Here is a 20,074-nt window from a genome sequence, read left to right on the forward strand (position 1 = left end):
TGTCGTAGATGATGTCCGTGCCATCCGTGAGTTAAGAAGCTTCAATTTTACAGTTTTGAAAAGATGGTCGAAATCAATTATGACATCATCAGTGATGTCACAATTGACATTATCGGTTTTAAAATTACTGTCTTAGATGATGTCCGTGCCATCCGTGAGTTCAGAAGCGTCAATTTTACAGTTTTGAAAAGATGGTCGAAATCAATTATGACATCATCAGTGATGTCACAATTGACATTATCGGTTTTAAAATAACTGTCGTAGATGATGTCCAAGCCATCCGTGAGTTCAGACGCGTCAATTTTACAGTTTTGAAAAGATATTCGAAATCAATTATGACATCATCAGTGATGTCACAATTGACATTATCAGTTTTAAAATTACTGTCGTAGATGATATCCGTGCCATCCGTGAGTTCAGAAGCGTCAATTTTACAGTTTCGAAAAGATGGTCAAAATCAATTATGACATCATCAGTGATGTCACAATTGACATTATCGGTTATAAAATTACTGTCGTAGATAATGTCCGTGCCATCCGTGAGTTCAGAAGTGTAAATTTTACAGTTTCGAAAAAAAGGTCGAAATCAATTATGACATCATCAGTGATGTCACAATTGACATTATCGGTTTTAAAATTACTGTCGTAGATGATGTCCGTGCCATCCGTGAGTTAAGAAGCGTCAATTTTACAGTTTTGAAAAGATGGTCGAAATCAATTATGACATCATCAGTGATGTCACAATTGACATTATCGGTTTTAAAATTACTGTCTTAGATGATGTCCGTGCCATCCGTGAGTTCAGAAGCGTCAATTTTACAGTTTTGAAAAGATGGTCGAAATCAATTATGACATCATCAGTGATGTCACAATTGACATTATCGGTTTTAAAATTACTGTCGTAGATGATGTCCAAGCCATCCGTGAGTTCAGACGCGTCAATTTTACAGTTTTGAAAAGATATTCGAAATCAATTATGACATCATCAGTGATGTCACAATTGACATTATCAGTTTTAAAATTACTGTCGTAGATGATATCCGTGCCATCCGTGAGTTCAGAAGCGTCAATTTTACAGTTTCGAAAAGATGGTCAAAATCAATTATGACATCATCAGTGATGTCACAATTGACATTATCGGTTATAAAATTACTGTCGTAGATAATGTCCGTGCCATCCGTGAGTTCAGAAGTGTCAATTTTACAGTTTCGAAAAAAAGGTCGAAATCAATTATGACATCATCAGTGATGTCACAATTGACATTATCGGTTTTAAAATTACTGTCGTAGATGATGTCCGTGCCATCCGTGAGTTAAGAAGCGTCAATTTTACAGTTTTGAAAAGATGGTCGAAATCAATTATGACATCATCAGTGATGTCACAATTGACATTATCGGTTTTAAAATTACTGTCTTAGATGATGTCCGTGCCATCCGTGAGTTCAGAAGCGTCAATTTTACAGTTTTGAAAAGATGGTCGAAATCAATTATGACATCATAAGTGATGTCACAATTGACATTATCGGTTTTAAAATTACTGTCGTAGATGATGTCCGTGCCACCCGTGAGTTAAGAAGCGTCAATTTTACAGTTTTGAAAAGATGGTCGAAATCAATTATGACGTCATCAGTGATGTCACAATTGACATTATCGGTTTTAAAATTACTGTCTTAGATGATGTCCGTGCCATCCGTGAGTTCAGAAGCGTCAATTTTACAGTTTTGAAAAGATGGTCGAAATCAATTATGACATCATCAGTGATGTCACAATTGACATTATCGGTTTTAAAATTACTGTCGTAGATGATGTCCGTGCCATTCGTGAGTTCAGAAGCGTCAATTTTACAGTTTCGAAAAGATGGTCAAAATCAATTATGACATCATCAGTGATGTCACAATTGACATTATCGGTTTTAAAATTACTGTCGTAGATGATGTCCGTGCCATCCGTGAGTTAAGAAGCGTCAATTTTACAGTTTTGAAAAGATGTCGAAATCAATTATGACATCATCAGTGATGTCACAATTGACATTATCGGTTTTAAAATTACTGTCGTAGATGATGTCTAAGCCATCCGTGAGTTCAGAAGTGTCAATTTTACAGTTTCGAAAAAAAGGTCAAAATCAATTATGACATCATCAGTGATGTCACAATTGACATTATCGGTTTAAAAATTAATGTCGTAGATGATGTCCGTGCCATCCGTGAGTTCAGAAGCGGCAATTTTACAGTTTTGAAAAGATGTCGAAATCAATTATGACATCATCAGTGATGTCACAATTGACATTATCGGTTTTAAAATACTGTCTTAGATGATGTCCGTGCCATCCGTGAGTTCAGAATCATCAAATTTACAGTTTCGAAAAGATGGTCGAAATCAATTATGACATCATCAGTGATGTCACAATTGACATTATCGGTTTTAAAATTACTGTCGTAGATGATGTCCAAGCCATCCGTGAGTTCAGAAGTGTCAATTTTACAGTTTCGAAAAAAAAGGTCAAAATCAATTATGACATCATCAGTGATGTCACAATTGACATTATCGTTTTTAAAATTACTGTCGTAGATGATGTCCGTGCCATCCGTGAGTTCAGAAGCGTCAATTTTACAGTTTCGAAAAGATGGTCAAAATCAATTATGACATCATCAGTGATGTCACAATTGACATTATCGGTTTTAAAATTACTGTCTTAGATGATGTCCGTGCCATCCGTGAGTTCAGAATCGTCAAATTTACAGTTTCGAAAAGATGGTCGAAATCAATTATGACATCATCAGTGATGTCACAATTTACATTATCGGTTTTAAAATTACTGTCGTAGATGATGTCCAAGCCATCCGTGAGTTCAGAAGTGTCAATTTTACAGTTTCGAAAAAAAGGTCAAAATCAATTATGACATCATCAGTGATGTCACAATTGACATTATCGGTTTTAAAATTACTGTCGTAGATGATGTCCGTGCCATCCGTGAGTTAAGAAGCGTCAATTTTACAGTTTCGAAAAGATGGTCGAAATCAATTATGACATCATCAGTGATGTCACAATTGACATTATCGGTTTTAAAATTACTGTCTTAGATGATGTCCGTGCCATCCGTGAGTTCAGAAGCGTCAATTTTACAGTTTTGAAAAGATGGTCGAAATCAATTATGACATCATCAGTGATGTCACAATTGACATTATCAGTTTTAAAATTACTGTCGTAGATGATGTCCGTGCCATTCGTGAGTTCAGAAGCGTCAATTTTACAGTTTTGAAAAGATGTCGAAATCAATTATGACATCATCAGTGATGTCACAATTGACATTATCGGTTTTAAAATTACTGTCTTAGATGATGTCCGTGCCATCCGTGAGTTCAGAATCGTCAAATTTACAGTTTCGAAAAAAAAGGTCAAAATCAATTATGACATCATCAGTGATGTCACAATTGACATTATCGGTTTAAAAATTACTGTCGTAGATGATGTCCGTGCCATCCATGAGTTAAGAAGCGTCCATTTTACAGTTTCGAAAAGATGGTCATTATCAATTATGACATCATCAGTGATGTCACAATTGACATTATCGGTTTTAAAATCACTGTCGTAGATGATGTCCATGCCATCCGTGAGTTCAGAAGGGTCAATTTTACAGTTTTGAAAAGATGGTCGAAATCAATTATGACATCATCTGTGATGTCACAATTGACATTATCGGTTTTAAAATTACTGTCTTAGATGATGTCCGTGCCATCCGTGTTTTCAGAAGCGTCAATTTTACAGTTTTGAAAAGATGGTCGAAATCAATTATGACATCATCAGTGATGTCACAATTGACATTATCGGTTTTAAAATTACTGTCGTAGATGATGTCCGTGCCATCCGTGAGTTAAGAAGCGTCAATTTTACAGTTTTGAAAAGATGGTCGAAATCAATTATGACATCATCAGTGATGTCACAATTGACATTATCGGTTTTAAAATTACTGTCGTAGATGATGTCCGTGCCATCCGTGAGTTCAGAAGCGTCAATTTTACAGTTTCGAAAAGATGGTCAAAATCAATTATGACATCATCAGTGATGTCACAATTGACATTATCGGTTTTAAAATTACTGTCGTAGATGATGTCCGTGCCATCCGTGAGTTAAGAAGCGTCAATTTTACAGTTTCGAAAAGATGGTCGAAATCAATTATGACATCATCAGTGATGTCACAATTGACATTATCGGTTTTAAAATTACTGTCTTAGATGATGTCCGTGCCATCCGTGAGTTCAGAAGCGTAAATTTTACAGTTTTGAAAAGATGGTCGAAATCAATTATGACATCATCAGTGATGTCACAATTGACATTATCGGTTTTAAAATTACTGTCGTAGATGATGTCCGTGCCATCCGTGAGTTAAGAAGCGTCAATTTTACAGTTTCGAAAAGATGGTCGAAATCAATTATGACATCATCAGTGATGTCACAATTGACATTATCGGTTTTAAAATTACTGTCGTAGATGATGTCCGTGCCATCCGTGAGTTAAGAAGCGTCAATTTTACAGTTTCGAAAAGATGGTCGAAATCAATTATGACATCATCAGTGATGTCACAATTGACATTATCGGTTTTAAAATTACTGTCTTAGATGATGTCCGTGCCATCCGTGAGTTCAGAAGCGTCAATTTTACAGTTTTGAAAAGATGGTCGAAATCAATTATGACATCATCAGTGATGTCACAATTGACATTATCGGTTTTAAAATTACTGTCGTAGATGATGTCCGTGCCATCCGTGAGTTAAGAAGCGTCAATTTTACAGTTTCGAAAAGATGGTCGAAATCAATTATGACATCATCAGTGATGTCACAATTGACATTATCGGTTTTAAAATTACTGTCGTAGATGATGTCCGTGCCATCCGTGTTTTCAGAAGCGTCAATTTTACAGTTTTGAAAAGATGGTCGAAATCAATTATGACATCATCAGTGATGTCACAATTGACATTATCGGTTTTAAAATTGACATTATCGGTTTTAAAATTACTGTCGTAGATGATGTCTAAGCCATCCGTGAGTTCAGAAGTGTCAATTTTACAGTTTCGAAAAAAAGGTCAAAATCAATTATGACATCATCAGTGATGTCACAATTGACATTATCGGTTTAAAAATTAATGTCGTAGATGATGTCCGTGCCATCCGTGAGTTCAGAAGCGTCAATTTTACAGTTTTGAAAAGATGGTCGAAATCAATTATGACATCATCAGTGATGTCACAATTGACATTATCGGTTTTAAAATTACTGTCGTAGATGATGTCCGTGCCATCCGTGAGTTAAGAAGCTTCAATTTTACAGTTTTGAAAAGATGGTCGAAATCAATTATGACATCATCAGTGATGTCACAATTGACATTATCGGTTTTAAAATTACTGTCTTAGATGATGTCCGTGCCATCCGTGAGTTCAGAAGCGTCAATTTTACAGTTTTGAAAAGATGGTCGAAATCAATTATGACATCATCAGTGATGTCACAATTGACATTATCGGTTTTAAAATAACTGTCGTAGATGATGTCCAAGCCATCCGTGAGTTCAGACGCGTCAATTTTACAGTTTTGAAAAGATATTCGAAATCAATTATGACATCATCAGTGATGTCACAATTGACATTATCAGTTTTAAAATTACTGTCGTAGATGATATCCGTGCCATCCGTGAGTTCAGAAGCGTCAATTTTACAGTTTCGAAAAGATGGTCAAAATCAATTATGACATCATCAGTGATGTCACAATTGACATTATCGGTTATAAAATTACTATCGTAGATAATGTCCGTGCCATCCGTGAGTTCAGAAGTGTAAATTTTACAGTTTCGAAAAAAAGGTCGAAATCAATTATGACATCATCAGTGATGTCACAATTGACATTATCGGTTTTAAAATTACTGTCGTAGATGATGTCCGTGCCATCCGTGAGTTAAGAAGCGTCAATTTTACAGTTTTGAAAAGATGGTCGAAATCAATTATGACATCATCAGTGATGTCACAATTGACATTATCGGTTTTAAAATTACTGTCTTAGATGATGTCCGTGCCATCCGTGAGTTCAGAAGCGTCAATTTTACAGTTTTGAAAAGATGGTCGAAATCAATTATGACATCATCAGTGATGTCACAATTGACATTATCGGTTTTAAAATTACTGTCGTAGATGATGTCCAAGCCATCCGTGAGTTCAGACGCGTCAATTTTACAGTTTTGAAAAGATATTCGAAATCAATTATGACATCATCAGTGATGTCACAATTGACATTATCAGTTTTAAAATTACTGTCGTAGATGATATCCGTGCCATCCGTGAGTTCAGAAGCGTCAATTTTACAGTTTCGAAAAGATGGTCAAAATCAATTATGACATCATCAGTGATGTCACAATTGACATTATCGGTTATAAAATTACTGTCGTAGATAATGTCCGTGCCATCCGTGAGTTCAGAAGTGTCAATTTTACAGTTTCGAAAAAAAGGTCGAAATCAATTATGACATCATCAGTGATGTCACAATTGACATTATCGGTTTTAAAATTACTGTCGTAGATGATGTCCGTGCCATCCGTGAGTTAAGAAGCGTCAATTTTACAGTTTTGAAAAGATGGTCGAAATCAATTATGACATCATCAGTGATGTCACAATTGACATTATCGGTTTTAAAATTACTGTCTTAGATGATGTCCGTGCCATCCGTGAGTTCAGAAGCGTCAATTTTACAGTTTTGAAAAGATGGTCGAAATCAATTATGACATCATAAGTGATGTCACAATTGACATTATCGGTTTTAAAATTACTGTCGTAGATGATGTCCGTGCCACCCGTGAGTTAAGAAGCGTCAATTTTACAGTTTTGAAAAGATGGTCGAAATCAATTATGACGTCATCAGTGATGTCACAATTGACATTATCGGTTTTAAAATTACTGTCTTAGATGATGTCCGTGCCATCCGTGAGTTCAGAAGCGTCAATTTTACAGTTTTGAAAAGATGGTCGAAATCAATTATGACATCATCAGTGATGTCACAATTGACATTATCGGTTTTAAAATTACTGTCGTAGATGATGTCCGTGCCATCCGTGAGTTAAGAAGCGTCAATTTTACAGTTTTGAAAAGATGTCGAAATCAATTATGACATCATCAGTGATGTCACAATTGACATTATCGGTTTTAAAATTACTGTCGTAGATGATGTCTAAGCCATCCGTGAGTTCAGAAGTGTCAATTTTACAGTTTCGAAAAAAAGGTCAAAATCAATTATGACATCATCAGTGATGTCACAATTGACATTATCGGTTTAAAAATTAATGTCGTAGATGATGTCCGTGCCATCCGTGAGTTCAGAAGCGTCAATTTTACAGTTTTGAAAAGATGTCGAAATCAATTATGACATCATCAGTGATGTCACAATTGACATTATCGGTTTTAAAATACTGTCTTAGATGATGTCCGTGCCATCCGTGAGTTCAGAATCATCAAATTTACAGTTTCGAAAAGATGGTCGAAATCAATTATGACATCATCAGTGATGTCACAATTGACATTATCGGTTTTAAAATTACTGTCGTAGATGATGTCCAAGCCATCCGTGAGTTCAGAAGTGTCAATTTTACAGTTTCGAAAAAAAAGGTCAAAATCAATTATGACATCATCAGTGATGTCACAATTGACATTATCGTTTTTAAAATTACTGTCGTAGATGATGTCCGTGCCATCCGTGAGTTCAGAAGCGTCAATTTTACAGTTTCTAAAAGATGGTCAAAATCAATTATGACATCATCAGTGATGTCACAATTGACATTATCGGTTTTAAAATTACTGTCTTAGATGATGTCCGTGCCATCCGTGAGTTCAGAATCGTCAAATTTACAGTTTCGAAAAGATGGTCGAAATCAATTATGACATCATCAGTGATGTCACAATTTACATTATCGGTTTTAAAATTACTGTCGTAGATGATGTCCAAGCCATCCGTGAGTTCAGAAGTGTCAATTTTACAGTTTCGAAAAAAAGGTCAAAATCAATTATGACATCATCAGTGATGTCACAATTGACATTATCGGTTTTAAAATTACTGTCGTAGATGATGTCCGTGCCATCCGTGAGTTAAGAAGCGTCAATTTTACAGTTTCGAAAAGATGGTCGAAATCAATTATGACATCATCAGTGATGTCACAATTGACATTATCGGTTTTAAAATTACTGTCTTAGATGATGTCCGTGCCATCCGTGAGTTCAGAAGCGTCAATTTTACAGTTTTGAAAAGATGGTCGAAATCAATTATGACATCATCAGTGATGTCACAATTGACATTATCAGTTTTAAAATTACTGTCGTAGATGATGTCCGTGCCATTCGTGAGTTCAGAAGCGTCAATTTTACAGTTTTAAAAAGATGTCGAAATCAATTATGACATCATCAGTGATGTCACAATTGACATTATCGGTTTTAAAATTACTGTCTTAGATGATGTCCGTGCCATCCGTGAGTTCAGAATCGTCAAATTTACAGTTTCGAAAAAAAAGGTCAAAATCAATTATGACATCATCAGTGATGTCACAATTGACATTATCGGTTTAAAAATTACTGTCGTAGATGATGTCCGTGCCATCCATGAGTTAAGAAGCGTCCATTTTACAGTTTCGAAAAGATGGTCATTATCAATTATGACATCATCAGTGATGTCACAATTGACATTATCGGTTTTAAAATCACTGTCGTAGATGATGTCCATGCCATCCGTGAGTTCAGAAGGGTCAATTTTACAGTTTTGAAAAGATGGTCGAAATCAATTATGACATCATCTGTGATGTCACAATTGACATTATCGGTTTTAAAATTACTGTCTTAGATGATGTCCGTGCCATCCGTGTTTTCAGAAGCGTCAATTTTACAGTTTTGAAAAGATGGTCAAAATCAATTATGACATCATCAGTGATGTCACAATTGACATTATCGGTTTTAAAATTACTGTCTTAGATGATGTCCGTGCCATCCGTGAGTTCAGAATCGTCAAATTTACAGTTTCGAAAAGATGGTCGAAATCAATTATGACATCATCAGTGATGTCACAATTTACATTATCGGTTTTAAAATTACTGTCGTAGATGATGTCCAAGCCATCCGTGAGTTCAGAAGTGTCAATTTTACAGTTTCGAAAAAAAGGTCAAAATCAATTATGACATCATCAGTGATGTCACAATTGACATTATCGGTTTTAAAATTACTGTCGTAGATGATGTCCGTGCCATCCGTGAGTTAAGAAGCGTCAATTTTACAGTTTCGAAAAGATGGTCGAAATCAATTATGACATCATCAGTGATGTCACAATTGACATTATCGGTTTTAAAATTACTGTCTTAGATGATGTCCGTGCCATCCGTGAGTTCAGAAGCGTCAATTTTACAGTTTTGAAAAGATGGTCGAAATCAATTATGACATCATCAGTGATGTCACAATTGACATTATCAGTTTTAAAATTACTGTCGTAGATGATGTCCGTGCCATTCGTGAGTTCAGAAGCGTCAATTTTACAGTTTTGAAAAGATGTCGAAATCAATTATGACATCATCAGTGATGTCACAATTGACATTATCGGTTTTAAAATTACTGTCTTAGATGATGTCCGTGCCATCCGTGAGTTCAGAATCGTCAAATTTACAGTTTCGAAAAAAAAGGTCAAAATCAATTATGACATCATCAGTGATGTCACAATTGACATTATCGGTTTAAAAATTACTGTCGTAGATGATGTCCGTGCCATCCATGAGTTAAGAAGCGTCCATTTTACAGTTTCGAAAAGATGGTCATTATCAATTATGACATCATCAGTGATGTCACAATTGACATTATCGGTTTTAAAATCACTGTCGTAGATGATGTCCATGCCATCCGTGAGTTCAGAAGGGTCAATTTTACAGTTTTGAAAAGATGGTCGAAATCAATTATGACATCATCTGTGATGTCACAATTGACATTATCGGTTTTAAAATTACTGTCTTAGATGATGTCCGTGCCATCCGTGTTTTCAGAAGCGTCAATTTTACAGTTTTGAAAAGATGGTCGAAATCAATTATGACATCATCAGTGATGTCACAATTGACATTATCGGTTTTAAAATTACTGTCGTAGATGATGTCCGTGCCATCCGTGAGTTAAGAAGCGTCAATTTTACAGTTTTGAAAAGATGGTCGAAATCAATTATGACATCATCAGTGATGTCACAATTGACATTATCGGTTTTAAAATTACTGTCGTAGATGATGTCCGTGCCATCCGTGAGTTCAGAAGCGTCAATTTTACAGTTTCGAAAAGATGGTCAAAATCAATTATGACATCATCAGTGATGTCACAATTGACATTATCGGTTTTAAAATTACTGTCGTAGATGATGTCCGTGCCATCCGTGAGTTAAGAAGCGTCAATTTTACAGTTTCGAAAAGATGGTCGAAATCAATTATGACATCATCAGTGATGTCACAATTGACATTATCGGTTTTAAAATTACTGTCTTAGATGATGTCCGTGCCATCCGTGAGTTCAGAAGCGTAAATTTTACAGTTTTGAAAAGATGGTCGAAATCAATTATGACATCATCAGTGATGTCACAATTGACATTATCGGTTTTAAAATTACTGTCGTAGATGATGTCCGTGCCATCCGTGAGTTAAGAAGCGTCAATTTTACAGTTTCGAAAAGATGGTCGAAATCAATTATGACATCATCAGTGATGTCACAATTGACATTATCGGTTTTAAAATTACTGTCGTAGATGATGTCCGTGCCATCCGTGAGTTAAGAAGCGTCAATTTTACAGTTTCGAAAAGATGGTCGAAATCAATTATGACATCATCAGTGATGTCACAATTGACATTATCGGTTTTAAAATTACTGTCTTAGATGATGTCCGTGCCATCCGTGAGTTCAGAAGCGTCAATTTTACAGTTTTGAAAAGATGGTCGAAATCAATTATGACATCATCAGTGATGTCACAATTGACATTATCGGTTTTAAAATTACTGTCGTAGATGATGTCCGTGCCATCCGTGAGTTAAGAAGCGTCAATTTTACAGTTTCGAAAAGATGGTCGAAATCAATTATGACATCATCAGTGATGTCACAATTGACATTATCGGTTTTAAAATTACTGTCGTAGATGATGTCCGTGCCATCCGTGTTTTCAGAAGCGTCAATTTTACAGTTTTGAAAAGATGGTCGAAATCAATTATGACATCATCAGTGATGTCACAATTGACATTATCGGTTTTAAAATTGACATTATCGGTTTTAAAATTACTGTCGTAGATGATGTCTAAGCCATCCGTGAGTTCAGAAGTGTCAATTTTACAGTTTCGAAAAAAAGGTCAAAATCAATTATGACATCATCAGTGATGTCACAATTGACATTATCGGTTTAAAAATTAATGTCGTAGATGATGTCCGTGCCATCCGTGAGTTCAGAAGCGTCAATTTTACAGTTTTGAAAAGATGGTCGAAATCAATTATGACATCATCAGTGATGTCACAATTGACATTATCGGTTTTAAAATTACTGTCGTAGATGATGTCCGTGCCATCCGTGAGTTAAGAAGCTTCAATTTTACAGTTTTGAAAAGATGGTCGAAATCAATTATGACATCATCAGTGATGTCACAATTGACATTATCGGTTTTAAAATTACTGTCTTAGATGATGTCCGTGCCATCCGTGAGTTCAGAAGCGTCAATTTTACAGTTTTGAAAAGATGGTCGAAATCAATTATGACATCATCAGTGATGTCACAATTGACATTATCGGTTTTAAAATAACTGTCGTAGATGATGTCCAAGCCATCCGTGAGTTCAGACGCGTCAATTTTACAGTTTTGAAAAGATATTCGAAATCAATTATGACATCATCAGTGATGTCACAATTGACATTATCAGTTTTAAAATTACTGTCGTAGATGATATCCGTGCCATCCGTGAGTTCAGAAGCGTCAATTTTACAGTTTCGAAAAGATGGTCAAAATCAATTATGACATCATCAGTGATGTCACAATTGACATTATCGGTTATAAAATTACTATCGTAGATAATGTCCGTGCCATCCGTGAGTTCAGAAGTGTAAATTTTACAGTTTCGAAAAAAAGGTCGAAATCAATTATGACATCATCAGTGATGTCACAATTGACATTATCGGTTTTAAAATTACTGTCGTAGATGATGTCCGTGCCATCCGTGAGTTAAGAAGCGTCAATTTTACAGTTTTGAAAAGATGGTCGAAATCAATTATGACATCATCAGTGATGTCACAATTGACATTATCGGTTTTAAAATTACTGTCTTAGATGATGTCCGTGCCATCCGTGAGTTCAGAAGCGTCAATTTTACAGTTTTGAAAAGATGGTCGAAATCAATTATGACATCATCAGTGATGTCACAATTGACATTATCGGTTTTAAAATTACTGTCGTAGATGATGTCCAAGCCATCCGTGAGTTCAGACGCGTCAATTTTACAGTTTTGAAAAGATATTCGAAATCAATTATGACATCATCAGTGATGTCACAATTGACATTATCAGTTTTAAAATTACTGTCGTAGATGATATCCGTGCCATCCGTGAGTTCAGAAGCGTCAATTTTACAGTTTCGAAAAGATGGTCAAAATCAATTATGACATCATCAGTGATGTCACAATTGACATTATCGGTTATAAAATTACTGTCGTAGATAATGTCCGTGCCATCCGTGAGTTCAGAAGTGTCAATTTTACAGTTTCGAAAAAAAGGTCGAAATCAATTATGACATCATCAGTGATGTCACAATTGACATTATCGGTTTTAAAATTACTGTCGTAGATGATGTCCGTGCCATCCGTGAGTTAAGAAGCGTCAATTTTACAGTTTTGAAAAGATGGTCGAAATCAATTATGACATCATCAGTGATGTCACAATTGACATTATCGGTTTTAAAATTACTGTCTTAGATGATGTCCGTGCCATCCGTGAGTTCAGAAGCGTCAATTTTACAGTTTTGAAAAGATGGTCGAAATCAATTATGACATCATAAGTGATGTCACAATTGACATTATCGGTTTTAAAATTACTGTCGTAGATGATGTCCGTGCCACCCGTGAGTTAAGAAGCGTCAATTTTACAGTTTTGAAAAGATGGTCGAAATCAATTATGACGTCATCAGTGATGTCACAATTGACATTATCGGTTTTAAAATTACTGTCTTAGATGATGTCCGTGCCATCCGTGAGTTCAGAAGCGTCAATTTTACAGTTTTGAAAAGATGGTCGAAATCAATTATGACATCATCAGTGATGTCACAATTGACATTATCGGTTTTAAAATTACTGTCGTAGATGATGTCCGTGCCATCCGTGAGTTAAGAAGCGTCAATTTTACAGTTTTGAAAAGATGTCGAAATCAATTATGACATCATCAGTGATGTCACAATTGACATTATCGGTTTTAAAATTACTGTCGTAGATGATGTCTAAGCCATCCGTGAGTTCAGAAGTGTCAATTTTACAGTTTCGAAAAAAAGGTCAAAATCAATTATGACATCATCAGTGATGTCACAATTGACATTATCGGTTTAAAAATTAATGTCGTAGATGATGTCCGTGCCATCCGTGAGTTCAGAAGCGTCAATTTTACAGTTTTGAAAAGATGTCGAAATCAATTATGACATCATCAGTGATGTCACAATTGACATTATCGGTTTTAAAATACTGTCTTAGATGATGTCCGTGCCATCCGTGAGTTCAGAATCATCAAATTTACAGTTTCGAAAAGATGGTCGAAATCAATTATGACATCATCAGTGATGTCACAATTGACATTATCGGTTTTAAAATTACTGTCGTAGATGATGTCCAAGCCATCCGTGAGTTCAGAAGTGTCAATTTTACAGTTTCGAAAAAAAAGGTCAAAATCAATTATGACATCATCAGTGATGTCACAATTGACATTATCGTTTTTAAAATTACTGTCGTAGATGATGTCCGTGCCATCCGTGAGTTCAGAAGCGTCAATTTTACAGTTTCTAAAAGATGGTCAAAATCAATTATGACATCATCAGTGATGTCACAATTGACATTATCGGTTTTAAAATTACTGTCTTAGATGATGTCCGTGCCATCCGTGAGTTCAGAATCGTCAAATTTACAGTTTCGAAAAGATGGTCGAAATCAATTATGACATCATCAGTGATGTCACAATTTACATTATCGGTTTTAAAATTACTGTCGTAGATGATGTCCAAGCCATCCGTGAGTTCAGAAGTGTCAATTTTACAGTTTCGAAAAAAAGGTCAAAATCAATTATGACATCATCAGTGATGTCACAATTGACATTATCGGTTTTAAAATTACTGTCGTAGATGATGTCCGTGCCATCCGTGAGTTAAGAAGCGTCAATTTTACAGTTTCGAAAAGATGGTCGAAATCAATTATGACATCATCAGTGATGTCACAATTGACATTATCGGTTTTAAAATTACTGTCTTAGATGATGTCCGTGCCATCCGTGAGTTCAGAAGCGTCAATTTTACAGTTTTGAAAAGATGGTCGAAATCAATTATGACATCATCAGTGATGTCACAATTGACATTATCAGTTTTAAAATTACTGTCGTAGATGATGTCCGTGCCATTCGTGAGTTCAGAAGCGTCAATTTTACAGTTTTAAAAAGATGTCGAAATCAATTATGACATCATCAGTGATGTCACAATTGACATTATCGGTTTTAAAATTACTGTCTTAGATGATGTCCGTGCCATCCGTGAGTTCAGAATCGTCAAATTTACAGTTTCGAAAAAAAAGGTCAAAATCAATTATGACATCATCAGTGATGTCACAATTGACATTATCGGTTTAAAAATTACTGTCGTAGATGATGTCCGTGCCATCCATGAGTTAAGAAGCGTCCATTTTACAGTTTCGAAAAGATGGTCATTATCAATTATGACATCATCAGTGATGTCACAATTGACATTATCGGTTTTAAAATCACTGTCGTAGATGATGTCCATGCCATCCGTGAGTTCAGAAGGGTCAATTTTACAGTTTTGAAAAGATGGTCGAAATCAATTATGACATCATCTGTGATGTCACAATTGACATTATCGGTTTTAAAATTACTGTCTTAGATGATGTCCGTGCCATCCGTGTTTTCAGAAGCGTCAATTTTACAGTTTTGAAAAGATGGTCAAAATCAATTATGACATCATCAGTGATGTCACAATTGACATTATCGGTTTTAAAATTACTGTCTTAGATGATGTCCGTGCCATCCGTGAGTTCAGAATCGTCAAATTTACAGTTTCGAAAAGATGGTCGAAATCAATTATGACATCATCAGTGATGTCACAATTTACATTATCGGTTTTAAAATTACTGTCGTAGATGATGTCCAAGCCATCCGTGAGTTCAGAAGTGTCAATTTTACAGTTTCGAAAAAAAGGTCAAAATCAATTATGACATCATCAGTGATGTCACAATTGACATTATCGGTTTTAAAATTACTGTCGTAGATGATGTCCGTGCCATCCGTGAGTTAAGAAGCGTCAATTTTACAGTTTCGAAAAGATGGTCGAAATCAATTATGACATCATCAGTGATGTCACAATTGACATTATCGGTTTTAAAATTACTGTCTTAGATGATGTCCGTGCCATCCGTGAGTTCAGAAGCGTCAATTTTACAGTTTTGAAAAGATGGTCGAAATCAATTATGACATCATCAGTGATGTCACAATTGACATTATCAGTTTTAAAATTACTGTCGTAGATGATGTCCGTGCCATTCGTGAGTTCAGAAGCGTCAATTTTACAGTTTTGAAAAGATGTCGAAATCAATTATGACATCATCAGTGATGTCACAATTGACATTATCGGTTTTAAAATTACTGTCTTAGATGATGTCCGTGCCATCCGTGAGTTCAGAATCGTCAAATTTACAGTTTCGAAAAAAAAGGTCAAAATCAATTATGACATCATCAGTGATGTCACAATTGACATTATCGGTTTAAAAATTACTGTCGTAGATGATGTCCGTGCCATCCATGAGTTAAGAAGCGTCCATTTTACAGTTTCGAAAAGATGGTCATTATCAATTATGACATCATCAGTGATGTCACAATTGACATTATCGGTTTTAAAATCACTGTCGTAGATGATGTCCATGCCATCCGTGAGTTCAGAAGGGTCAATTTTACAGTTTTGAAAAGATGGTCGAAATCAATTATGACATCATCTGTGATGTCACAATTGACATTATCGGTTTTAAAATTACTGTCTTAGATGATGTCCGTGCCATCCGTGTTTTCAGAAGCGTCAATTTTACAGTTTTGAAAAGATGGTCGAAATCAATTATGACATCATCAGTGATGTCACAATTGACATTATCGGTTTTAAAATTACTGTCGTAGATGATGTCCGTGCCATCCGTGAGTTAAGAAGCGTCAATTTTACAGTTTTGAAAAGATGGTCGAAATCAATTATGACATCATCAGTGATGTCACAATTGACATTATCGGTTTTAAAATTACTGTCGTAGATGATGTCCGTGCCATCCGTGAGTTCAGAAGCGTCAATTTTACAGTTTCGAAAAGATGGTCAAAATCAATTATGACATCATCAGTGATGTCACAATTTACATTATCGGTTTTAAAATTACTGTCGTAGATGATGTCCGTTCCATCCGTGAGTTCAGACGCGTCAATTTTACAGTTTTGAAAAGATGGTCGAAATCAATTATGACATCATCAGTGATGTCACAATTGACATTATCAGTTTTAAAATTACTGTAGTAGATGATATCCGTGCCATCCGTGAGTTCAGAAGCGTGAATTTTACAGTTTCGAAAAGATGGTCGAAATCAATTATGACATCATCAGTGATGTCACAATTGACATTATCGGTTATAAAATTACTGTCGTAGATAATGTCCGTGCCATCCGTGAGTTAAGAAGCGTCAATTTTACAGTTTTGAAAAGATGGTCGAAATCAATTATGACATCATCAGTGATGTCACAATTGACATTATCGGTTTTAAAATTACTGTCTTAGATGATGTCCGTGCCATCCGTGAGTTCAGAATCGTTAAATTTACAGTTTCGAAAAGATGGTCGAAATCAATTATGACATCATCAGTGATGTCACAATTGACATTATCGGTTTTAAAATTACTGTCGTAGATGATGTCCGTGACATCCGTGAGTTCAGAAGTGTCAATTTTACAGTTTCGAAAAAAAGGTCAAAATCAATTATGACATCATCAGTGATGTCACAATTGACATTATCGGTTTTAAAATTACTGTCGTAGATGATGTCTAAGCCATCCGTGAGTTCAGAAGTGTCAATTTTACAGTTTCGAAAAAAAGGTCAAAATCAATTATGACATCATCAGTGATGTCACAATTGACATTATCGGTTTAAAAATTAATGTCGTAGATGATGTCCGTGCCATCCGTGAGTTCAGAAGCGTCAATTTTACAGTTTTGAAAAGATGTCGAAATCAATTATGACATCCTCAGTGATGTCACAATTGACATTATCGGTTTTAAAATACTGTCTTAGATGATGTCCGTGCCATCCGTGAGTTCAGAATCATCAAATTTACAGTTTCGAAAAGATGGTCGAAATCAATTATGACATCATCAGTGATGTCACAATTGACATTATCAGTTTTAAAATTACTGTCGTAGATGATGTCCGTGCCATCCGTGAGTTCAGAAGCGTCAATTTTACAGTTTCGAAAAGATGGTCAAAATCAATTATGACATCATCAGTGATGTCACAATTGACATTATCGGTTTTAAAATTACTGTCTTAGATGATGTCCGTGCCATCCGTGAGTTCAGAATCGTCAAATTTACAGTTTCGAAAAGATGGTCGAAATCAATTATGACATCATCAGTGATGTCACAATTTACATTATCGGTTTTAAAATTACTGTCGTAGATGATGTCCAAGCCATCCGTGAGTTCAGAAGTGTCAATTTTACAGTTTCGAAAAAAAGGTCAAAATCAATTATGACATCATCAGTGATGTCACAATTGACATTATCGGTTTTAAAATTACTGTCGTAGATGATGTCCGTGCCATCCGTGAGTTCAGAAGGGTCAATTTTACAGTTTTGAAAAGATGGTCGAAATCAATTATGACATCATCAGTGATGTCACAATTGACATTATCGGTTTTAGAATTACTGTCGTAGATGATGTCCGTGCCATCCGTGAATTCAGAAGCGTCAATTTTACAGTTTTGAAAAGATGGTCGAAATCAATTATGACATCATCAGTGATGTCACAATTGACATTATCGGTTTTAAAATTACTGTCTTAGATGATGTCCGTGCCATCCGTGAGTTCAGAAGCGTCAATTTTACAGTTTTGAAAAGAATGTCGAAATCAATTATGACATCATCAGTGATGTCACAATTGACATTATCGGTTTTAAAATTACTGTCTTAGATGATGTCCGTGCCATCCGTGAGTTCAGAAGCGTCAATTTTACAGTTTTGAAAAGATGGTCGAAATCAATTATGACATCATCAGTGATGTCACAATTGACATTATCGGTTTTAAAATTACTGTCGTAGATGATGTCCGTGCCATTCGTGAGTTCAGAAGCGTCAATTTTACAGTTTTGAAAAGATGGTCGAAATCAATTATGACATCATCAGTGATGTCACAATTGACATTATCGGTTTTAAAATTACTGTCGTAGATGATGTCCGTGCCATCCGTGAGTTAAGAAGCGTCAATTTTACAGTTTTGAAAAGATGGTCGAAATCAATTATGACATCATCAGTGATGTCACAATTGACATTATCGGTTTTAAAATTACTGTCTTAGATGATGTCCGTGCCATCCGTGAGTTCAGAATCGTCAAATTTACAGTTTCGAAAAGATGGTCGAAATCAATTATGACATCATCAGTGATGTCACAATTTACATTATCGGTTTTAAAATTACTGTCGTAGATGATGTCCAAGCCATCCGTGAGTTCAGAAGTGTCAATTTTACAGTTTCGAAAAAAAGGTCAAAATCAATTATGACATCATCAGTGATGTCACAATTGACATTATCGGTTTTAAAATTACTGTCGTAGATGATGTCCGTGCCATCCGTGAGTTCAGAAGGGTCAATTTTACAGTTTTGAAAAGATGGTCGAAATCAATTATGACATCATCAGTGATGTCACAATTGACATTATCGGTTTTAGAATTACTGTCGTAGATGATGTCCGTGCCATCCGTGAATTCAGAAGCGTCAATTTTACAGTTTTGAAAAGATGGTCGAAATCAATTATGACATCATCAGTGATGTCACAATTGACATTATCGGTTTTAAAATTACTGTCTTAGATGATGTCCGTGCCATCCGTGAGTTCAGAAGCGTCAATTTTACAGTTTTGAAAAGAATGTCGAAATCAATTATGACATCATCAGTGATGTCACAATTGACATTATCGGTTTTAAAATTACTGTCTTAGATGATGTCCGTGCCATCCGTGAGTTCAGAAGCGTCAATTTTACAGTTTTGAAAAGATGGTCGAAATCAATTATGACATCATCAGTGATGTCACAATTGACATTATCGGTTTTAAAATTACTGTCGTAGATGATGTCCGTGCCATTCGTGAGTTCAGAAGCGTCAATTTTACAGTTTTGAAAAGATGGTCGAAATCAATTATGACATCATCAGTGATGTCACAATTGACATTATCGGTTTTAAAATTACTGTCGTAGATGATGTCCGTGCCATCCGTGAGTTAAGAAGCGTCAATTTTACAGTTTTGAAAAGATGGTCGAAATCAATTATGACATCATCAGTGATGTCACAATTGACATTATCGGTTTTAAAATTACTGTCGTAGATGATGTCCGTGCCATCCGTGAGTTCAGAAGCGTCAATTTTACAGTTTTGAAAAGATGGTCGAAATCAATTATGACATCATCAGTGATGTCACAATTGACATTATCAGTTTTAAAATTACTGTCGTAGATGATGTCCGTGCCATTCGTGAGTTCAGAAGCGTCAATTTTACAGTTTTGAAAAGATGTCGAAA

Source organism: Crinia signifera, chromosome 8, assembly GCF_055691185.1.
Source record: "Crinia signifera chromosome 8, ASM5569118v1, whole genome shotgun sequence".
Classification (NCBI taxonomy): domain Eukaryota; kingdom Metazoa; phylum Chordata; class Amphibia; order Anura; family Myobatrachidae; genus Crinia; species Crinia signifera.